General features: G+C 34.7%; 1 pseudogene; it reads left to right on the top strand.

The window, feature by feature from the left end:
- The first annotated feature begins 16060 nt into the window (after window positions 1-16060).
- LOC105863947 (nucleophosmin-like) lies at window positions 16061-16917 on the top strand (annotated as a pseudogene).
- Window positions 16918-25726: the final 8809 nt, after the last annotated feature.

The raw sequence follows: 25726 nt of genomic DNA, 5'->3' as shown, positions 1-25726 counted from the left end.
TAAATTTTATTTGATTAATTTTAAAGATAATTTAAAGGTTTTGTATAAACTTTAAAAGAAGCTAAACAACATCCATTTAGAATCACTCTATTTTCTTTCAAGATGCAGGAACATTTTGTAAAACTCTGGTATCTTCCATATGTTGAGGACTTGGGAAATTTTTATTGCCAATTAGTTGTCATCCAACTTAGGAGACCAAAACACAATGAAGAAACTGTATTCTTATGTGAGAAATTACTTATCACTCAGGATATTATTTATTACTTTTATTCTATATCTGGGTCCAGTATGTTGACTTTACTTGGAAAATAATTTTGTGCTAACATAAGACAATTTGTTAACAGAACTTGAGATTGATTGGCCTTGTTATATCACTCATCCAATTTTATTTTAAAATCCTCCTTTTTTAAGAAACAGTGTTCCATTTTTTCTTTTATAGAATTATTTTAACTTGCCTTAAAAATGTATAGCTACTTATACATTTTTATAAGTTTAGAAGTTAGATGTTTTCTTAAATGTAAAAGTCAAAGAAGAAGCATACCTAGCCATTTTTACACTAAAAACATGATCCAATGTTACTAAGGCTCAACATTCCACAGTTTAATGCACACCTGAAAGATACACCTCGTTCAAGCACATCTAAGCCTTACTTAGCATTTAATTACTCACAGTGCATAGATGTTTTAATACCGTAATTATGTGCTCAATTTTACATTATATATGAAGATTGTTTTTTAAATAAAGGGTCTACTAGGAATATAGTTAGCTTAATTCTCAATGTTTCTATTTATTCTCTTAAACCCATGCAATACTAAAAAGAAGGCAGGCAAGTACACACATACAAAGACAGATACACTTTTAACCTACATTAAATTTAGATGACAAAAATTACAAAAATCAAAGGGAAAAAATGTCCTCTAATTGTGTATATGTGGGCACAAAGAATCTCAAACAGCAGAATTTAGGCAGAAGGCTATAGCTGGGGGAAAGAAGGAAGAGAGGAAGGAAGGAAGGGAGGGAGGAAGGAAGGAAGGAAGGAAGGAAGGAAGGAAGGAAGGAAGGAAGGAAGGAAGGAAGGAAGGAAGGAAAGAAAGAAGGAAGGAAGGAAGAAAGAAAAAGAAAGAAAAGAAGACATGGCCTGGAGATGCCAGATCTCAGAACTGGACAGACAGTAACTGCTGCCCAGAGGTTGAGGCATTACATTGGTTATTTAATTGGCATTTCTGTGATCAGGTCTGGGATGAAATAAAGCCTGAATGCTGAGAGAAGTCAGAATAGAAGAAATTAATAGAGGCCCATAGCTGAGTAAAGGAATAAAAGGCTTTATCCCTTGATACAAGCAGCCTATGAAGGAAAGGAGAGACATGAGTGCTGGTGGCAGAATGCATTCTGAATAAGATTAGATCCTGGGACAAAGGAGTCAATGCTATATATAGGACCATTTTGAAGAGAGAAATCTTGACCACTTCTCTGATTTTTCATCCTTTCCCATAAGGACCATCTGTATTTGATGGTTCTGAAAAAAAATCATTTCATTTAAATATAGGCATTACAAATATGAGCAACCATCAGAAGACACACAACGAAAAAATAAATGTGGAAGAAAATTAGTAGAAAATATAGCCACTTAAATGTGTGTGTGTGTGCAGGTGTAAATCGAATCACCAATATTAACTTTATAATGTTAATTTTTTTAAGTACATGATACAATTCTAGCTGTGAAAGAAGGCCATACACCAAAACAGGAAATCAGAGATGAAAACATCGGAAAACAAGAGGCTACAGTCAAGCTGGGAGAGAAGGTAAAATGAAAATTTGAAGAACCAAAGAAAGAAATACAAGAATAAATAAACAAATAAATAAAAGAAAAAATATATTTTAGAAATGAAGACTAAATTAAAGTGAGCCCCAAGGAAAATAGACTCTACAGGTAACACATTATAAACTATAGAGGAAAGACTTGAGAAAGAAAAACACACTAAAACAGAGATAAAGAAGATACCCAGAGTAAGGAAAAATAACAGATGTTTAAGACAGAAAATGACATCCTGGTGTCTTTTGCAGGAATATCCAAGTGAAACCAAAATAATGGAACAGGATAAAATACCTAAATGTGTAATTTAAGAAATATTTCCCTATATGAAACAAGCCTTGCATCTACAAATTGGAAGTTCGTGTAATATGCTAGGTCAAGTTGGCTCAAAATGGTCCATAACAACATGTTAATAAATATGTAAAAAAAAAAGTTATTGAACTTTAAAGATAAAGAACATATGCTTAAGGAAGCCACAAACACAAACAGATCAAGAGCCTCCCAAAGAAAACAACCTGGAACATGCCTGACTTCTCTATAGCGACAGTCAATGCAAAAGCAGTGAAGTGTCCACAGGGATTCTAAAGGGATAAATTGGGGACCCAAATTTTTATATCTCAACAAACTCTTCCTTAAGTTTAAAGGCTTAGAATAGTTTTGAACATGAAAAAAACTGAAGGAATATTGCTTAGAGCTTTCAAAGACTCCTGGAAGGTGAAAGCAAAAGAAATGGCAGATCAAAACAAAAACTTAGATGGGAAGAGGAATGATAGAATAAAATTGTAAATGTCAGTTACCTGCAAGTGTAGAAATGACACAGCTAACAAAAATGGGGGGAAGAGGTTTGAAAGATGAAAAGTGGAAAAGTTTTTTCATTGTTTCATTTGTAATAGACAAAAGTCAAATATCTCACTAGAAACTAATACATTTAAGTAGCAGACTTTTAGGCATACTCAAAGTTAAAAAGGCAAAGACTAAGAAAGATTATTAATAATAAAATTGTTTGGGGTAGGAAGGAGCAAAAAGAGGATAAAAGCTCACTCTGTTGTTCATTCTAAGAAACCAAAGGATACTACCTACAGAAAGAGAAAGGTAAAGGCATTATTAAGGTGCAGTAGACCAAAGCAAAAAATCTTTCTAAACTTCAGAATGACTGAGGGGAAAAAAAGAAAAACTCATAGTGAATGGCATAGATATATTTAAAATCAATAGATAGAAGAAAGGAATAAAAACCTCACAAAACCTTTTGACATATCAATAAATGCAAATCAGTAAAAATAATCTCATATAACTCCTTTTGATTGGATCACAAAGCAAAATCACAGTCTATATTATAAAGCAGAGATAACCCTAAATTAAAATTACCAAAAAATACAAATAATACATTAGAATATAAAAGCATATATATGACAAAAGTTCTGCAAGATAAATGAAAATAAAAAAAGGAGTTATTATTTTCAAATTAAATAAAGTAGAATCCAGACAAAAAGACAAAAAGTGAGATGAGGAAGAATATAATTTCAAGTTTATCACATTTATGAATCTGTATACACCAAATAACAAAGCATAAACTTTCATAAAAGAGACAAAACAAAACAAAGTAAGATTTTTTTTTAATCCAGAATACATCAAGTGGACAAAATTAAAATGAAGGATAAAGAAAACTTAAATGACATAATAAATAAGATGTATTTAGTTAATGTATATATTAAACATTGAATCACCATTTTAGAGAACACACCACCCCTTAAAATGACAAAGAAACATTCTCAAAATCCTATCAAATGTCAGGTTTCAATAAAATAAAAATATAATCGAATATGTTAAAATTATAAATACCACTGACTTTATTCTTAATTTAAAAAGTTAATTACATAATCATAAATTAATTCCAAAAAGGCGCCTACCACCAGGACGAAGGGAACCTTCTCTTAAACAACACTTGTGTCAGTGGGAAAATAAAAAACTAAAAGGTAAAATTATTTTTATAAAATAATAATGAAATCACTAAATATTAAAACTTACAGGATTCAGCCAAGAAAAGTACACCAGAGAGAAAAATTTATGTACTAATATCATTAACATTTTGAAAAGTAAAACAAATTAATTTATATGTATGTAACTTCTAATTTTATTATTCACATAAAACATTTGTAATCTATACTGCTTGCATATTAGAATCAATTGAGATAGAGTGCAATGTCTCATGTCTATAATCACAGCACTTTGGGATGCCATAGCAGGAGGATTGCTTGAAGCCAGGTGTTTGAGACCACCCTAGGCAACATGGCAAGACATAATCTCTACCAAAAAAAAAATTAATAAACAAAAATAAAAACAAAAAATAGAATCAACTGGGAAAATTTAAAAAAAGGTTAATATCTCATTCCCAGTGCTAGAGGTTTGGTTTGTTGTAACTCTATATCAATAAAAATAAATCCCCTAAGATAGAATATATGCTTATAAAGAGTCAATATTGTCAAAATATCCATACCACCCAAGGCAATCTATTTATTCAATGTAATCCTTATCAAAATGCAAATTACATTATTCACAGAAAAAAATGTAAAATTTATATGGAACCACAAAGACCCATAATAACCAAAGCAATCCTGAGCAAAAAGAACAAAGCTGAAAGTTTCACATTACCTGACTTCAAATTATATCACAAAGCTATAATAACCAACAATGTATGGTATTGGTATAAAAACAAATACATAGACAAATGAAATATAATAGACAACCAAAAATAAATCTACAGATTTACAGTCAACTCATTTTTGGATAAATGCTCTAAGAACATACATTGGGAAAGGACAGTCTTTTTAATAAATGGTGTTGAAAAAACTGGACATTCATATGCAGAAGAATAAAACTAGACCCTATTTCTTATCATATGCAAAAATCAAATCAAATGAATTCAAGACTTAAATGTAAAACTTGAAAATATAAAACTACTAGATGATAATATTGGGGAAAATCTTCAGGACATTGGTCTGGGCAATGATTCCTTCAGTAAAATCTCAAAAGCACAAACAATTGAAGCAAGCCTTGGTAAATGGGATCACATCAAGCTAAAAACTTCTGCACAGCAAAGGAAACAATCAACAAAGTGAAGAGACAACCTGTTGAATAGAAAATATTTGCAAACTACCAATATCCCTAATGAATATAGATGCAAAAATTTTCAACAAAATCTTAGCTAAACATATCCAGATACTTATCAAAAACATAAAGTGGGCTTCAACCATTACGTATGGTTCAACATATGTAAATCTATAAATGCAATTCACCACATAAACAGAAGCAAAAACAAAGACTACATGATTCTTTCAATAGATGCAGAAAAAGCTTTTGACAAAATTCAACACCCTTTCATGATACGAACACTTAAGAAAATAGCCATAGAAGGAACATACCTAAAAATGATACAAGCCATATATGACAGACCCATAGCCAACATCATACTGAATGGGGAAAAATTGAAAGCATTCCCACTTAGAACTGGAACCAGACAAGGCTGCCCACTATCTCCACTTCTATTCAACATGGTGCTGGAAGTCTTGGCTATAGCAATCAGACAGGAAAATGGAATTAAAGGTATCCAAATAGGGGCAGAAGAGATCAAACTTTCACTGTTTGCTGATGATATGATATTATATCTAGAAAACCCCAAAGATTCAACCAAGAAACTCCTGGAACTGATCAATGAATTTAGTAAAGTCTCAGGATACAAAATCAGTACACAGAAATCAGAGGCATTCGTATACGCCAACAACAATCTAATTGAGAACCAAATCAAAGACTCAATTCCCTTCACAATAGCAACAAAGAAATTAAAGTACCTAGGAATAAAATATACTTAACCAAGGAGGTAAAAGACCTCTACAGAGAGAACTATGAAACACTGAGGAAGGAAATAGCAGAGGATGTAAACAGATGGAAATCCATACCATGCTCGTGGATTGGCAGACTCAACATCATTAAAATATCTATACTACCCAAACTGATCTACAGATTCAATGCAATACCTATTAAAATTCCATCAGCATTCTTCACAGATATAGAAAAACTAATTTTATGCTTCTTATGGAACCAAAGAAGACCCCGAATATCAAAAGCAATTCTAGGCAACAAAAACAAAATGGGAGGCATTAATATGCCAGATATCAAACTATACTACAAAGCTGTAGTAATTAAATCAATATGGTATTGGCACAAAAATAGGAATATTGACCAGTGGAACAGATGTGAGAATCCTGATATAAAACCATCCTCATATAGCCATCTAATCTTTGACAAAGCAGACAAAAACATACGCTGGGGAAAAGAATCCCTCTTCAATAAATGGTGCTGGGAAAACTGGATAGCCACCTATAGAAGGCTAAAACAGGACCCACACCTTTCACCTCTCACAAAAATCAACTCATGCTGGATAACAGACTTAAACCTAAGGTATGAAACTATTAGAATTCTAGAGGAAAATGTTGGAAACTCTCTCCTAGACATCGGCCTAGGCAAAGAGTTTATGAAGAAGTCCCCAAAGGCAATACAACAGCAATAAAAATAAATAAATGGGAGATGATCAAACTACAAAGCTTCTGCACAGCCAAAGAAATAGTCATGAAAATAAACAGACAACCTACAGAATGGGAGAAAAATTTTGCATCCTACGCATCTGATAAGGGTCTGATAACTAGAATACACGTAGAACTCACGAAAATCAGCAAGAAAAAAATCAAATAACCCTATTAAAAAGTTGGCAAAGGACTTGAACTGAAACTTTTCTAAAGAAGACAGAAGAATGGCCAACAAACATATGGAAAATGCTCAACATCTCTAATCGTCAGGGAAATGCGAATAGAAACCACAGTGAGATATCACTTAACTCCAGTGAGGATGGCCTTTATGAAAAAGTCTCCAAACAATAAATGCTGGCATGGATGCAGAGAGAGAGGAACACTCCTACACTGCTGGTGGGACTGCAAACTAGTTCAACCTCTGTGGAAAGCAATATGGAGATACCTTAAAGCGATACAAGTGAATCTACCATTTGATCCAGCAATCCCATTACTGGGCATCTACCCAAAAGATCCAATGACACTGTACAAAAAAGACACCTGCACTCGAATGTTTATAGCAGCACAATTCATAATTGCAAGGCTGTGGAAACAGCCCAAGTGCCCATCAATCAAAGAATGGATTAATAAAATGTGGTATATGTATACCATGGAGTACTATTCCGCTCTAAGAAACAACGGTGATATAGCACATCTTATATTTTCCTGGTTAGAGCTGGAACCCATACTATTAAGTGAAGTTTTCCAAGAATGAAAAAACAAGCACCACATATACTCACCAGCAAATTGGTATTAACTGAGCAGCACCTAAGTAGACACATAGGTACTACAGTAATAGGGTATTGGGCAGGTGGGAGGGGGGAGGTGGGCAGGTATATACATATATAATGAGTGAGATGTGCACCATCTGGGGGATGGTCATGCTGGAGACTCAGATGTGTGGGTGGAGGGGGGGAAATGGGCATTTATTGAAACCTTAAAATCTGTACCCCCATAATATGCCGAAATAAAAAAAAATAAAATAAAATAAAAAATGAAAAAGAAAATATTTGCAAACTACTCAAATGACAAGGGATTAATAACCAGAATATATGAGGAACTCAAACAACTCAATAGCAAAAACTCAAATAATCCAATTTGAAAGTGGGGAAAAGATCTAAATAGACATTTCTCAAAAGAAGATATACAAATGGCCAACAGGTATATAGAAAATGTTCAACATCACTAACTATCAGAAAAATGCAAATCAATATCACAAGGAGATACCTTTTTACCCCATATAGAATCGCTGTTATCAGGGAGGTCGTGGTGGCTCACGCCTGTAATCCTAGCACTCTTGGGAGGCCGAGGCGGGCGGATCTCTCAAGGTCAGGAATTCGAAACCAGCCTGAGCAAGAGTGAGACCCCTTCTCTACTAAAAATGGAAAGAAATTAATTGTCCAATTAAAAATATTTATACAAAAAATGATCCAGGCATGGTGGTGCATGTCTGTAGTCCCAGCTACTCCAGAGGCTGAGGCAGTAGGATCACTTGAGCCCAGGAGTTTGAGGTTGCAAAAAACAAAAAGAATCACTGTTATCAAAAAGACAAAAAATAATAAATGATGGTGAGAATGTGCAGAAAGGGGAACACTTGTACACTCTTAATGGGAAGGTACATTAGTATAGCCATTGTGGAAAACAGTATAGTGTTTCCTCAAAAAACTAAAAATAGAATTATATGATCTAGGAATCCCACTGTTGGGCATATATCCAAAACAAAGAAAATTAGTATATCAAAGAGACATCTACATGCCCATGTTTATGGCAACACTATTCATAATAGCCATGATATGGAATTAATCTAGTGTTTATAAATGGATGAATATATAAGAAAATTAGAATATACACACAAGTGAATATTATTTCACCATAAAAAAAGAATAAAATTTTATTCTTTAAAACAACATGGAGGGAAACAGAGGACATTTTGTTAAGTGAAATAAGCTACAAACAGAAATACAGATATCACATGTTTTCATCCAAATATGGAGCTAAATAAAATTGATCTCATAGAAGTAGTGAAAAGAATGGTAGTTACCAGGAGATTGAAAATGTAGTGGGGGTGAGGGATAAAGAGGGGTTGGTTAACGGATACAAAAATACAGTTAACTAAAAGGAATAGCATCTAGTGTTCAGTAGCACAATAGGATGACAAAATTTAACAATAATTTATTGTATATTTCAAAATAATTAGAAGAGTAGATTTAGAGTGTTCCCAACCCAAAGAAATCATAGTGTTTAAGATGATGGATATCCCAACTACTCAGATTTGATTGACACATTGCATGATTGTATCAAAATGCCATATATACTGTATGAATATGCACAACGATTATGCAGCCATAAAAATTAATACTTAAATTTTTTTAAAAAATTAATAAAATTAAGTTCAAACAATTTTTAGGAAAAAATATAGAATGATATCTCACTTACCTCAGGGCAGCATATAATATTTTTAAACAATATAAAAAATAGCCCAATACAAAGGAAGAGATTAATAATTTGGCTAATATATAAGGATTTTTAAAGTTTTCATAGGTATAATAGCAGTAAATATCAGCAAAAAGGTCGATAATAATAGAATGCTTAAATAAATTATGTATGTATGTATACATACATACATATGCACATATATATACATATTTATGAAAATAAAGAACCCATTAAAAGTTGGCTCATTAAAATATTGTGAAAAGTGCTCATTAATGTTAAATGCCCAAAAATATTCAATGAAAATTTTTAAAAAATAGATATTTTATATACTATAATCCTAATCTTTAAAATGCACACCTATATGCATATACACATAATAGAAGATAGTAATACCAGAGTTAGTTCAGTGTTGATTTTCAGGTGACAAAATGACTGCTTATTCTTTCTCTTTTTGTCTTATTTAGTTTTCACCATTCTCTTTTCTCCAAATTTCTATTTTGACCCTATATTCAATCTGTTTATAGAAAACTATGGACATTTGAAAGTATGAGTAGTTTCAGATGCAGTGAAGCAGTTCTACTTTGGTTCCAACCAAAGTCATGCCACCATGTGATTAGATAAACCCAGACGCTGCCTAAATACAGCTGGATTCTCATATTCATGAATTTGAGCCTCTGCTCTGCCCAGTGGGCAGTAAATTGTCATATGGAAGACAGTCTGAAAGGAAGTGTGTTCCAGTAGATAGAATTAAACACTATAATGACAAGAATATGAATTATGCTCAGAACGTCGTAACTTACTTTCTGTTCAACTTTGAAAAAGTAATTTAAGTTATGTGTTTCAGTTCCCATTAAATTGATGATAATAATCTTTCTTTGTTAACAAAGTGCTTTGAAATCACTGTGTGACAAGTAATATATTACCAGAAAGTATTCTTATTTCACCCTGCATTGTAACCTCTCAGGAAAAAGATCTATGCATCATTGTGAGTATTTCAATGTATAATGTTGAGGAAAAAATGAGGGTATGATTGAGAATAATATGGAAAATACTGTAATGCTCTTCTGTAAGTCAGTGTTATGAACTCACCTTGAATGTTGAATTGACTAATAGCACGTTTACATCAATAGAATGAAAAATATAAGGAAGTTTCAGAGAAAGCACAATGAGACTCTTTATTTGTGAAGGAGGTAGAGAAAAATAGAGGGTAATAGAACTTAGTATGTAAAATAGGACTGTATTTCAAGAGAGGCAACAGAATTGAAGGAAATATACAAGTGAAGGAAAAGAAGGCTTATTTCTACTTTATGAGGTCTTGAAGTTTGATTGAGAGACTTTAGTGTAAATAAATGGAAGCACCATTTTACCAGGTTAGTTCTTAGCTTATTATTGCTGAGCTCATTATCCAACAATGGTATTGAGATAAAATAAAAATTGTTTAAAGATAGGCTAAAACATAGGAGTGCTTATAAATTTGTATGTATACAGACTTGAGTTTCTAATGCTACAAGTGTCTCTTTTTGACATGAATGTTAAGGGAGCAGAGTTATGTTTTTATCAAGTCATTATTTGCTTTAGCTACTCCGCCTGAAAGAGAAAGCCTCAGGTCCAGGAAAACCAAGAAGCTGAATAAAAACAGACTCCTGAATTAATTACATATTCTTACTGTTCCAACTTGAAAGGAAGAAAATAAAAGAAATAAAAATTAAGAAGTTATAATATGTGATAACCTAAGACCAACAATATATGATAATGTATCTGCAAAAGATTAGTAAGCCCTAATGTACTATATGTATTTCTATATTCTCACACTGTCTCTTTTGAAAATCAGAAGATCCTTTCTTTAACCACCTTAAGAAAGTTACACCCATGATTATAATTCTATAATACTTATTCTGCTACAGTTCTGAAAAAATTCAAGAGATAACATTTCCTTCTCGTTGATTTGAGGGCGGCATATACTGTGATGTTGTATCAGAGTGAAATCTGATACATTTGGCCTCAAATTCATCCTACGACTTACTAGTAATCAAGCTTCAGAATTTTTCTAAGATTCTGCTATATCAAAACATAACATAGAAATAAAATTAAATTAAAATCTACTTGGAGAAGTAAATGAAATAATGCATGTACCAGTGGCCAGCAAAAATTAAGGCAGTTGAAATCAGTCAGTAAGTACCAGATTCATGGACAAAGAGGAACGTTTGCTATTAAGTGTCCATCTCTGTTTGAATAAGACTCAGCAAACCACAAATTTCTTTGTGTCAGATTCCTCATAGGTGCCATCAGGATAATAACAGTTACTTTATACTGTGGCTGAGATTATTGCAAATTAACCAAGGATCATCAATAACCTTCATCCCCACCTTTCTTCCCACCTAAATTCTTCACCAGTTGTACCATTAAAGGCAGCACCACATTGAACGTTTGCAACTTGAATTAGTCACGAAGTGTTTAAATGCTCAATCTGCTTTAGTGGTTTTAGTGTCTGAAATAATAAGACTTGGCAATTTTACACAAGTAAATTATATGAGCCATTTAATGCTGATATGGACTTTAGTGATCAACTTTTAAATAATAAGTTATATTGAATTCTCTTATATTCCTTCCAACATTTGTGTTTTATTTTTTACATTTTTATGGTTGAAAGAATAAAAATAACATTTTGAGTAAATTATGTGGAATGATCAGAAATTTGTTCTTAGAACCATGAACAAAGTTGAACAGTTATTTTGGCTACACCACAAGGTTTTAATTTACTATCAACATACTGTGTTATTTAAGGACTACTTAGATTTGGTCAATAGTGGAGGAAGATTCTTGGATGTCACAGGAAAGTTTGAAGAACTTTCCAGAAATATTCCTGATGTTAACATTTCAAATTAGCAAACTATCCTTATGTAACATGTCGTATTTGGAAGTCCAGTAATTTTTCCTGGGGCATCTAATTCAAATCATTGGTTAAAATACAATTATATTTTTTATAATATTGAATTGTTATAGAATGAAAATTATTCTTTTAAAGAGGTGAACAGATAGAATTTTTACTAATGAGCAAGCATTTGTAGTACAGTTAAGGTGAGACTGCGTGTGTCTATAAGCCTCTTCTGTATTCCAGCAGATTGTACCAGAGGGAATAGGCACAATGTACATGGCTGTCCTGGGCTTTGGTATGAATAAGATCGTCAGAGTTTAAGAAATAAGTGGATTTCTTATAAATTATTATTTCCTTCTATTATAGTACTCATAGACTGCTGCTTTACATTAGATGGATTTACTCTGAAACAAAAATATTTTAATGTAAGCTACAATCTTACCCACTTCTCTGGGGCCTAACTCCCCGGATTTTCATACTGCAGAACTCATTTTAATTGTGCACATTTTTCTACTCCTCAGAAGAAAAATCAGTGCAAAGAAAATGATATTATCTCAAAAAGAACTCAAAACCAACTCAAAGATCTTTGTATCAACACTCTAAATAAAAGTTTCCTACAATCACCAAGTTTACGTGGCTTGGGTTGGAGAGTAGATAGCTACCAAAACAGTTGGATTTTATTGATAACAAAAGAGCATTTCTTCCAAAATTTCTACCATGACTTCTCTGATTCAGTGAGTACATCACTATATTACTTGGATAAGATTACCATTTATTTAATACATTTGAAAAAACTGGTTTCTCATTTTCTGGCAGACTGTAAGAAAGATGAGAACAAAAGCCTTTAATATCTGAAAGAGATTCAGAAAGTTACTGATAGATGACTGAAATTGGTGGAAGAAAAAGAGAGAGGTTGTAGACAACTCAGATTGTGTGTAGGCATTTGAGTAGAGTTACAAAAAGAAAATTGGATCCCATTGCCATCTCTGAAAGGCACATGAAAATGACTAGAGAAGGTGGTCATACTTTATTCATTCAGATATAATATTCTTTTAAAAAATAAACACAATTCTTCATGGCTACAGCAATTTATGGTCCATCACCCTTCCTCTCAAGGAACTTAAAACTTGTTTGAATTCACAAGCATATGCAGAGTTAAAACAATTAGTCAAAAACACTATAACACATTTACGTATTTCACTCTATAATTAATAACTAAATCGGGAAAAAAGTTTCTCTATTCATAATAATTAAAACACCAAATATGTGTCTTTGTCACAAAGAAAATCTGTCCAATTTTCTGCAGACACCAACTAGGTGCCCTACAATTCGATTCAGTCTAACTACCTGGAGTTAGTGCAGAGCCTACAGATTAAGGGCTCAGTCCCCAAAGTCTGTCCTCTTACTTCAGGAGCCAATTGCAAGTGGAGGATCCCCAAGTTACCCAAACTTCCATCTAATTTGGCAACAAATTGAAGTTTCCTACAACCCCGTCCTTGGGTTGGATAATTTTCTATAATAGCTCACAGAACTCAGGGGAGCACTTTGCTTACTATTACTGGTGTATCATAATGGTTATTATAAAGATACAAATAAACAACCCTATGAAGAGGTACATAGGGTGAGGTCTGAAAGGGTTCTGAGTACAGGAGTTTCACTGGGAGGAACCACCCTCCCAGCACTTGGGTATATTCACCAGCCCAGAAACTCTCCAAACCACCTTGTTTAGGGTTTTTTTTAAAGGTTCCATTATGTGGATGTGATTGACTAAATCACTGGCCTTTGGTTATTGACTAAATTCCTACCTCTTCTCCCTCTCCCCTGGGTGTAGGGGATTGGGACTAAATTTCTGACCCTCTAATCACGTGATTCTTTCCTCTGGCAAGGAGCCCCCATCCTCCAACAGTTGCCTCATTCACATAAACCCAGGTATGATTGAAAGTATTTTATTATGAATAACAAAAGATACTCTTCTCACCCCTGTTACTCAGAAAATTCCAAGAGTTTTAGGAACTCTGTTCCAGGAACCCAGGATGAACACCAAATATGTATTTATTATTATTTATATCACAACATCACAATGACAAATGAACAGTGCAGAATTCATGTGCTACGACTTCATCATTTGGTGGCATAGGTCAGGGCAGGCTTCCAAAAGTGACATTTCTTTGGCTCCTTTTAGAAAGGAAGCAACTGTAGCAGCTAAAAATAAAAGAAGAATTAACAGAAGAAATATATTTTAAATTAATATTCAAATGATTTTGAAATATTCAAGTTGAGCTACTGTGAACATCAGTAATTACACCAAAAAATGAGTAAATGTTATAATTATAACTGCAGTAAAAATTATCCAGCAGTTTCAGGAAGGAGTTCTGCATAGCATATTGATCAGCAGTCATTGAGCTTTTCTTAAGGGTGAGAGCAACATGAAAAGGCCTTAAATTCAGTTTGTTCACATCGTGGATGTTTCAGTGGCTGAACTATGAGACCATAGAAGTAGTTGGCTCCATGAATACTGGCCCCTACTGTTTACATCAAATGTAAAAATCTTGTATTAATACATTTCTTGGATTATACCACGGAGACAAAAACTGCTCTCCACAGTCCTCTAAATTTCTCAATTCAAACCAGGCAGCTAAGGAAGTTTGGGTTAGAATCTCTGTTCTCCAGTTATTAGCCCCAACACAATTCTAAAATAATGTAATCATATTGCAAATGTTATCATTAAGATTATAAATTTAGATTTATATAGTGATTGGGAGAAGGAAGAACACAATTGCCTATTTTTCTGCCTCTGTGTAATTCTACTATCTACAGCTTGACTCCACCTCAATCCTGAGTCTCGCCTCAATTTCCAGGCCAGACCCCGATCTTAAACACTCCTTGGATGGCTGCCACTAGTCTCTAAATGATTTTGTTTTATGGCTTTCCTATAGCAAGAGGATGGAAGATTTTCTATTTAGTTGAGTCGAACTCCTCAGTCCTGTCTTCTAGGTCCTTTCCCATCAGATCCTACAAATACCTAATAATTTGCTTGGAGAGGCCCTCAAATCTTATTAACGACTCCAACTTATTTCTTCTACATCCTCACTTTCTCTAACAAATCCCACCAGCCCCTCACGATATGCACGTCTGTTATTGTTTCCATGATCACTAGGCATCTGACCAACCTGCAATCTTTCAAAAAGCTAACAACATCTGTAAATACAACTTCATTCTACAATTCACACTTTCTTCTCAACTGATTTATTAAATTCCATCTTGTCATCCCTGCTCGAATTTTATGTTCTTTGGAAAAAGCTGATTCTAAGTCTGTTTGCAGTCTCCACACTACCTACCATACTGCAATGTGCATGAAGTTGAATACATATTTATTGAGTGAATAAATACGGAAATGAGCAATTGAATTACTGAGTCTTGGGACAGCAGAGGACTGGGAGATTCTTGGAAATTTAAATGTGTAATAATAAACATTGATGGATTGAGAAAATTTGCTTTTTATATTTTACAATTGTTAAGCTGATTTAATGCAGCATAACTATAAAAATCACTTATTTTCCCTGGGATTTTAATGGAGCTTATAATCTAGTGAAAAGAGAGAGAAAATAAACAAACACTCAAATAAACAAGAAGATTTAAGATTAATTTTTGCTACATATGTATTATACATGTTGTATATCAACAGTTTATTGATGACTCTAAATTATGCAGAAGGATAAAAATATGAACCTTTTCCCCAACCACGGGTTTCAGCGCTACTCTGCTAAATCTCTTTTTCCTGTCCTTTAATGACATCTTGGGCAGAAACCATAACTTTCCAGTTGATCTAGCTATAAAAACTCAACCCATTTTAAAACTTGAATCTTAAAACTCAATTTATATCCCATTTACTTCCCTCTCTCCAGTACAACCTTGAGCTGGGGGTCTGGTTACAAGGAGTAGAGAAAGCAAGTGTGTAGTATGAGTCTGACAGACCTCAGCCTATTCCATTGTGAGGTCACTTCAACAAGAGGGCAGTCCCCATAGGTCAAGTGTGGCTGACCCCTGGATTTCTTTTCACATATACACACTTGCCTGGGTAAAAATTTCTCACCCTTGCATAGTGAAGAAGCCTGCTCCCTCTTTGGGTCCTGCCATTTCTTTTCAATTGTCTGCTCTGCCCAGACAGACAAAGTGGCAGTTCTCGAATCTGATGCCTAGGCATACATTTAAAAAGGAAACAGAGGGTGTGATTCTGTCCTGCACAGCTGTTCTTTGCAGAAGTAGTCCTGTATCTCTGCCTGCCTTCTATTCTATATAAGTGTGTGCTACGACCCCATGGAATATTCAATCGACATGGATACGAGCCTCCTGAGGCTCCAGAACTATCTTTTTGGTTGTGTACTGAAGGCTGACAAAGAATATAACTTTGAGGTGGATAGTAATGAAAATGATCCCTGGTTATTTTTAAGAATGGTCAGTTTAGGGGCTGGTACAAAGGATGCATTGCACATTGTTGAAGCAGAGACAATGAATTATGAAGGTAGTCCAATAAGAGCAGCACTGGCAACTTTGAAAATGTATATACAGACAATGGTTTCCCTTAAGGGCTTTGACATAACACTGTTCGTGGTCTTACATTTGAAGTGTGGTTCAGGGCCTGTGCATATTAGTGTGTAGCACTTAGTAGCTGTGGAAGATGATGCAAAGTCAGAAGATCAAGAGCAGGAGGATGTGAAACTCCTAAGTATATCTGGAAAGCGATCTGCCCCTGGAGTTGGTAGCAAGTTTCCACAAAAAAAATAAAATAAAATAAAACTTATTGCTGATGAAGATGATGATAAAGATGATGATGATGATGAAGATACTCAAGAAAAAGCTCCAGTGAAGAAATCTGTATGAGATACTTCTGCCCCAAAGTGCGTAAGAATCAAACCAGAATGGAAGAGACTCAAAACCGTCAACATCAAGATGAAAAGGTAAAGAATCCTTCAAATAAACAAGAAAAAATTCCTAAAACACCAAATGACTTATTTCTGTAGAAGACATTAAAGGAAAAAATGCAAGCAAGTATAGAAAAAAGTGGTTCTCTTCCCCAAATGGAAGGCAAGTTCATCAATTATGTGAAGAATTGCTTCTGGATGACTGACCAGGAGGCTATTCAAGATCTCTGGCAGTGAAGGAAGTCTCTTTAAGAAAATAGTTTAAACAGTTTGTTAAAATTTTCCATCTTGTTTCATTTCTGTAACAGTTGATATCTGGCTGTCCTTTTTATAATGCAGAGTGAGAACTTTCCCTACCACGTTTGATAAATGTTTGACACATTCCACTGCCAAGAATGTGTCATCCAAAATGGCTATTTAGTTTTTAATGATGGAACTCCACCCTTTGCTTGGTTTTAAGTATGTATAGAATGTTAGAACAATGCTAGAACATAGTAGTAGCAGCACATGGAAATGGTGGGGAGACAAAAATATATATGTGAAATAAACTCACTATTTTAATAAGGTAAAACAACAATAACAACAACAACAACAAAAAGTAGACAGAATATTACTCAAATTGTAGGAAAGGAACCTTAGAGTCTCATTGGCTTCTGGGTGGGAAAAGGGGTACACTAGATGAATCTCGCCCACTTCAAACGTGACATTTTCCTTAAGATCAACTACTCTAGTGACTCTGTCATCCTAACCAGCCCTTTCTTTACTGTATCTACTCTCCTTCTCCCAACTCTAGTTTCATTTAGTGTTTGCACACAGGGAAAAACAAAATCTAGCCTGTAAGCATGCATTCACATCTTTCCATCATGCCCTCTATAGTGTCCTTGTGCTGGGATGCCCTTAGTTTACTTCATAATCCTTTCTCCTCAGCTTTGGGCTTTAGTCCTTAATGATTAGGCAACAGAAAATGTCCACGTCATCACATCCATAATATTATGATATAATAAATATATATATATATATATATATATTTTTTTTTGTCACTAAGTCCTGGCCAGAACTTCTAAGCCCATGTAATGTCCTAAATTATGAGAGCTATACATCATTTGTTGTTAATATTTGTTTTTTGTCCTGATTTCATGACATATCTCAGGAGAGATAAAGATAAAAGGAGTATCTTTTGTTACTCATAACTAGCTTCTTTCAACTCCACCTGAGTTTATGTTAATGAGAAGACTTTTGGAAGGCCCCTAAGGATGAGGGGAGGGATGGTTACCAGGAAAACCAAGAATGTGATTTGAAGGTTGGAACTTTCTGCAGTCCCTGATGCCCCTCTGTAAATCTACGGAATGACCTCAATGACTATGATTTTATCAATCATGCCTATGTAATGAAACCTCTATAAAAACCCTAAATTGTGTTTGGCAAGCTTCCAGATTGGTGAAAACATGATGTACTGGGAGGCAGGCATACCTGGAGAGGATGTGGAAGCTCCATGCCCCTGCCCCATAACTTATTCTATGCATTCTTCCACTTGGCTCTTCCTGAGTTGTAATAAATCATTCTGTGTAAGCAATGTTTCGGTATTTTTTTGAGTTCTTAGAGGTATTCTAACAAATTATTGAACCTAAGAGAGACAGTCATGTGGACCCCTTGATTTATAGCTAGTTGGTCAGAAGTACTGGAGGCTCAACCTTGCGATTGACATCTGAAGTGGAAGCAGTCTTGTGGAACTGAGCCCTTAACTTGTGGGATCTGACTCTTCCAGGTAGATGGTGTCAGAATTGAATTTGATTTTAGGACATGGAGTTGGTGTTCAGAAAATCAGAGAATTGCTGGTGTGGAAAAAACCCACACATTTGGTGTTAGTAGTGTTGGAAACGTAGGGGGAGAAAAGTAGTTTTTTTTTTGTTGTTGTTGTTAACATCTACTTATCTTACTTCATCTTCCTTCCCTGTGAATTTAGTAAAGTTTAAAGTTTCCTTTAGTATTGCTATTTTCATAGCTATCACCATGTAGACAGCAGTCAAAGACCAAAAAAATAAAAATAAAAAATAACGGTAGATTCACACAAGGGATAGAGAATGATTCAAAACCATAAAGACCATAACTACAAAAAGAAATCTATAGGAGGAGTCTCAGCTCTGTTCCCCTATAACCACGTAACTCTATGAATGTACCCTTCTCCAGATAGACACCCTGGCTGAGAGTACAAATTTTGATAGGTTTTTAAAGAAACTTCCCATTTTCTTGGGTGTCTGTAGCTTTGGAATTGATAATGGCCCACCCAATAGCTTGCCTCAAACCAGATCCAAGTAATTGATAAAATCCTGAGTTATCACAATGAAGCTGAGAGTATTGAAGTTCAGTTTTATCACTTCTCAGGGTTTTGGCTACAATCAAGTGACATTCAGTTCTAGTCAAATCACCTGGCTTTCCTTCCATTCCACTACTTCCAGGACTGCCTAAGGTAGTCTAGTGTACTGTTTCCTTATAGTCAGACTTGTGATTGGTTTAGCAAAGACATCGTTACTGGCACATGAGGAAAAAATGAACTTTTCAATAGTGGCAAGAGCCAACGTAAAATGCAATTTTCAGTGCTCAGCTAAAACTGTTTCAGCCAGAGAAGGGATGACTTCTTTTTTTGTTTGTTAGAAGTAAACACCCAGCAATGATACAGGTTTGTTTCTCTTACACTTTCTATTTCTTCTCTGGGTCTTGCTTTCACAAGACAATTTCTGGGAAAAATGACACCATGTCTACCAATAGAGGGAGCAAAATGAAATATTAGTTACATGTAGGCTAGTTACATGCTGGAATTATCCAAGGTATACAAACTGTCTTCCCTCAACCAGATGTACAATTAAAGTAAGCATGTTTGTCAAGCTTGCAAGGTAATAGCAAATTTGTAGACTAACACTAAATATCTTGCATGTGGGAAGGTTATTAAGTAAATCAAGCCACTGAAGTCAGAGTGGACATAGAAAAACAATGGGACACCGTCAAATAAAAGATTAATTTTCTATATCCACTTGAAAATAAAATATCTAAGTGGTTGAGGTACAGCAAAGTAACACCTACATAGAAGGTTTAATAGGTAACACAAATGAAGAATTTTATTTTGTTTACTGATCTCCTATATCATTCTATGTTTCATTCTTACTTTGTGATGAGGACTTATAAAATATTAGTTCATTTAATCTTTGTATAAACCATATGAGTTGGGTACTATTATTATCATCTTCATTTTATTAATACCAAGCAGGAAACTGAGACAAGGAGTGGTGGATAAATAATTGCCCATGTTCACACAATAAGGAAGGAAGGGAGGCTGGAATTGAACACAGATGTGCCAGCTCAGAAATGCAGGCTCTGAGTCGCTATGGTAGGCTGCAGAGAGACCAGTTCTGAGCCCTTATCTAACACTGCTGCCTCTCAGAGTGTGTGGTGAGCTTGTGAGCTCTTATACCAGACAGACCTGAGCTTAGATCCTGGCTCGGTTGGCCATGTGCCAGATGTGTAACCTTTGGCAAGAACCTGCTGAGCTGGATTATTTATATGCCATTTAATTCAAAGAGCCCAGGGGTGGGGGGATGGGGGATGGCTACAAATAGAGCATATAGATAAGAGACAGCACTTAGAATCATGACTGGTACATGAACAACACTCAAAAGATTACTAATATATTAATAATTATAATATTATAAATATTTGTATTAGATAATAATAAAGAACATGGTAAGTCCCAATCACCATTGCCAGAAATGTGCAAACATTCATATCCCTTGTCTTTTCTATTGCGGTAGATCTTGAATTCTTGACTTCCAGTCTGATCCCCCTACACAAACATTGGACCCGAAGAACATCCTTTTGAAGCTGTAAATTTGATCATATCTGTGAGAGTACAAATTCTTCATTGATTTTCACAATTCTCATGTTAAAATATGGAAGTCTGGTCTGATGCCTCTGCACATTTCAGTTCCATTTAAAAGCATTCTTTTCACCTAATTTGTGCTTATATGTAAAAAAAAAAAAAAAAAAGGATGACCAAAAATAATTCAGTATTGTTAACATTGCCCATTAATTCCACAGTTATTTGTTGAGTGGCTATTCAAGTTTTAAGTGCCACAAGAGGACAGAGCAAGAAGAGCCAGGTGTCCTTTCCTAAAAATGTAAATATTAATAGAAATTTACACTACATCCATTCATACCACCCCATTCTTCTCCTTTCCTTCTTAGGCAAGCTTCCTTCTCAGTCTTGCTTTTGACACAACCTTCTCTTATAATTAGTCTTCTAATGGTTTCAATTGAGTTTTGCCTCAACTATACCACCGACACTATTCTCATTCAGGTCATAAATGACATCTGAGTGGAAAATTCTGATACTTGCTTTTTTAATACGCATTTTCTTCTTTTTTCATACTAAGACAGAAAAATGAGAAAAAAGAAAGAGAGAGAGAGATTGAGATATATGGAAAGAGAGAAAGAGGATGTTTAGGACAACGTACCCAGTTTAAATAAATAAGACACACACACACAAACACACACACACACACACACACACACACACACACACACACCCTGCATCACCCTTGTTCCCTTGAAGCTTAGGGGGTATAATTGGCAGTCTACAGAGGACTTTTGAGAAAAAGACATGGTTTCCTGATATAGGTGCTTCACTTTCCCCCTTAGTTTTTCCTTCTTCCTTCCTACTTAGACTGTGCATGTGAAACTGGAGATAGAATAGCCATCTTGTGATCACCATGTGACAATAAGGACCAAAGAAACCATATGTGAACAGAAGAAAGATTGAAGAAGTCTGGGAGATTGATGAGATTGTGAAGCCCTTACAAGAGGACCCCTGGACTTCCTGATTCTGAACTCTATTCCATGAGGTAGAAATTCACATTCCTAGAACCATGAAGGTAGCTCAGAGGCATCTCAAGCTAAATGGACGTGAAAAGTAAACTTTTGTTCTGGCTCCAAAGTTATATTTCTTCAATGTCCCTTATCTCAGTACATTTCACTTTATTGATGAATCCTAAGAGATAGTATTAAAGCTTTTTTTTTCCATTATTCTCCATATTAAATCTATAATCAATACTGTATATTCTTGTGCTTAAATATATATGATCTCAGCTGACACTTTTCCATATCCATCACCACAGAATCAGAGGGTGGATTAGTATTTTAGTCCCCATAAAAATATGGTTATTTTATTGATGGAAAACATCCCCATGGACTCCTACTTGAAGACTTGGAATACATTCCTTGCCAGCTCACACAATCTCCCACCCACTACCAACTTCTATCTCCTTACTACTCTCCACACTACTAATGCGAGTTTCCTTCATAATCCCTATGGATTTTCATCTCACCAAGGGCAAATTCAAAGCCCTCCTTGGTGTACTTTTCCTAAAGCAGCCTCTCTCTGAGGCTGAGCAAATCTTGAGCACCCCAAGCTCTTGCCTACCTCAGGACATGCATATCTGTTATTTTCATCATTTGTACCTTACTAACTTAGTACTTTAGTACCTTAGTACCTTAATAACTTTACTCTCAAATTTTTCATTGTCATGAATCTTTATAGACCAATTCCCTCTCTTTTGTTCTAATTTTACCACCAATCCAGTTTGTCATATCTCACACTGCTCTTTTCTCTTTCTTAGTGGTATTTATAATGATTAGAGTTAAGATATTTATTTGGTATTGCTATGGTTGGGATATGGTTTATTTGTCCCCACCAAAGCTCATGTTCAAATTTGATCCCTAATGTCTTGGTGTTGGGAGTTGGAGTCTAGTGGGAGGTGTCTGGGCTATGGTTGTAGATTTCTCATGAATAACATCATACCACTCTTGAGGTAGTGAGTGAATTCTTGTTCTTGTGAGATTGGATTAGTTCTTGTGGGAATTGATTAGTTCCCTGAAGAGTGGGTTGTTACAAAGCCAGGATGCCCCTCAGGTTTCCTGCTCTTCACAAATGTGTATTTCTCCTTTGAGCTTCTGTGCCATGTTGTGAGGCACCATGAAAGCCCTCACCAGAACACTTGAAATTCTCAGCCTGCAGAACTGTGAGCCAAATAAACCTCCTTTCTTTATAAATTACACAGTCTCAGGTATTTTTTTTATAGAAATACAAAACACTAAGGCAGGTATTTAATTGTGTCTCCACTGAATGCTATGTATCAAGAAGACAGACTGTGTCTATTTATTCACAGCTATGTTAGCAGTGGTAGTAAAGTGGCTGGTACAAAGTAATAATATGTAATAAATATTGATTGAATAAATGGAGTAACATTGAGAAATCATTGGTTTGATTATATATAGGGAAAAAATAGTTCTCCATTGAAAATAATCAGATAATCTGCTTTATAAAGTAGATTATGTTCTATCTTGACTGTGTACTGGTGATTTCAAGGAATTATTTTTAAGTTAAAAAATTAAAAATAATTTCTGTATATTTACCTAAAATAAAAGTGACTGGAAAATAGGCAATAAATTTAGTGAAGACCACATTGCACCAAATAGAATTCATTATTCACTTCTGCAACTAAGGATTTGAGGTATCGCAGAGAAGCCATGCACTCATATTTTAAAATGTAAAACTTGAATGTAGAACAACTTAAATATTGAATAAACTGCTTAAAGTAGTGGCTCACTGTTCTACTACAAAATGATCATTTTTACTAATAAGTACAATAATCAAATACAATAAAAACACAATTATCAGCATATGTGTAACATGTTACAATTTACATAGTATTTTCATTTTTATTATCTCATCTCCAAGCAGGATTTCAGAGATTAGATGTTTTTTTTTAAGAATAATGTATTCTCACTCCAACACTTCAAAATATACAAAAAATACATATTCTTATGTAGATATATTTGTATATAAAATAAAGTATACATACACGCAAACACACACAATACTACATAAAGTAGTGTCTTAGTACATTTTTCTGCTGCTATAACAGAATGCCACAGACTGGATAATTTATACAGAAAAGAAATTTATTTAGCTCATGAATCTGGAGACTGGGAAGTCCAAGAGCATGGCACTTAGATCTAGCAAGGCTCATCTCACAGTGGAAGGGCAGAAGGCATAGGGCATATGAGACAGAGAAAGAAATAATATTAAATCAAGTTTTATAATAAATAACCCACTTCCACAGTAACCACATTAATCCATTCATGAGGGCAGAGCTTTTGTGACCTAATTACCCCTTAATGCTGTTACAGTAGCAATTAAATTTCAACATGAGTTTTGGAGGGGATATTCAAACCCTAGCAGGTAAATACCATCTATCAGTAGCTAGAAGAATTGTAGCTTGGCATTTTAGTCTATTAGAATGTTGTTTTCTTTGATGGATGATGTTGTCCTTATTACAAGCACTCAGAGCTCCCCCACCCCTTCCATTCCCCTAACACACACCCAAGTAACACTTTTTGATCTCTGGCAAAATGTTAAATAATTCTTTCAATCACACTTTTGATGACTAAGATTGCTCATTGCAATGCACTTATTTTAATTTAAAAAAGTTAACTCTTCTAACATAAATATTTAAGCACATGAATACACTATTCTTTATATAAAATTTTATTAATTGGAAAACATAAGTTTATTTGTCCTGTGTCAGGGAGATACTGATAGACACTAGGCAATAAATTCACATCAACCACAATTCATAGCTGCAAACTGGAAACACAAAATGACAATTTCTTCTAACCCATGACTGAAGAATTTCCTTTCCTAGAGTTTTACCATCACTATACTAAAATATGGGATGCTTAAAAGTTTCTATGTTGAGTGGAAGAAACAATACATCACTTCCTCTCTTTAGTAAAGGAGATGGAAATATTCTTAGAGGGTAGCCTCTGGCTCTGGGTAATGTGATGATAACAGAGTCTCAAACTGTCCTCCTGTTGGGTGAGCAGAAACCACCAAAACCAGTGGAAAGTTGTGTTGCAATAAAAGATGCATCTCAGGACCTAAAGTCCTGGGAGAAAGAACTGCATGCTTCAAGTTTAATGATTGGGGGTTGGATTCTTTTTAAGTGTTTGGGGAAAGAGTTGAAATTATAATTCATCACTCTTTTTCTCCCATTTCCCATTATATGTGAGTGAGTGGGGGATAATGTACAATAAATTATACTACTTAGAGAGGTAGGCTAAGCTATTTTTTGGGCAGCTGTGTCAATAAAGTGCAAACATAACCCCAGTTTCCCATTACACACATCATTCAGAGTCATATATTACTCAGTATAATGGAAAAAAAGGGAGACCAAAAACTAAAATGAAAAGAGAAATTGAAGTACAACTAAAGCAAGTAGCAGCTGAGCCAAGAGCAGCCAGCACAGTGAAACATTCAGTCAGTTCTCATGGAAAACAAGCGTTTCTGGCTTTAATGACCCTAGATGTCATGTCCCAGAAAGCTGAAGACCAGCTGGGGTGCAAGAATATTGGAAGCAAATTTTTCTTGCTATTCTCAGGTAATTGGAAATAAATAGACGACTGCTCCCACACATCGCCCTGCAGATTGTGATTTAGTTCAAGAGTTTTGAAGGTGAATTTTTCTGTCTGTTTGCATTGACTCTGATGTGGATTTTTCAAAGAGGGTGTGATAGGACAGTCACCATGTAGGTATGTCATGGGTACAACAATGAATGTGTCATGAGGGTCAGGTGGGGGAATAAAATAAATTGTTTATTCATTCTTCCACTTCTCCCCAGTTGTTGGCACAGTTCTATAATACTGGCAAACATGGTTCCAAAAGAGCTGTTCATTCAGCCCTAAAACTGACACCCCTAGCAGGGTGAGAGTTCATTCTGATGTGCTCAATGGATATGTTCAAAATATTTGTAATTAACTGTTTATCTTCTAACTGTGAACAGAATCCAACTTATATTGCCTTGAGAAGGCAGTCTACAAAAATAATTCTCCGTTACAAAAGAATTCATTTTAGATACACTCACACAAAATATTCACACAAAGTGCCTATTTTTTTTTGGGGGGGGTAGGGTGTTGTTTCTAAAATTTAAGTTTATCAAGGGTTTTGTACAAT

This window comes from Microcebus murinus, chromosome 17 (assembly GCF_040939455.1).
Source record: "Microcebus murinus isolate Inina chromosome 17, M.murinus_Inina_mat1.0, whole genome shotgun sequence".
Lineage (NCBI taxonomy): Eukaryota > Metazoa > Chordata > Mammalia > Primates > Cheirogaleidae > Microcebus > Microcebus murinus.
The sequence above is the reverse complement of the archived record's forward strand: the minus strand, read 5'-3'. Positions and strand labels throughout refer to the sequence as shown.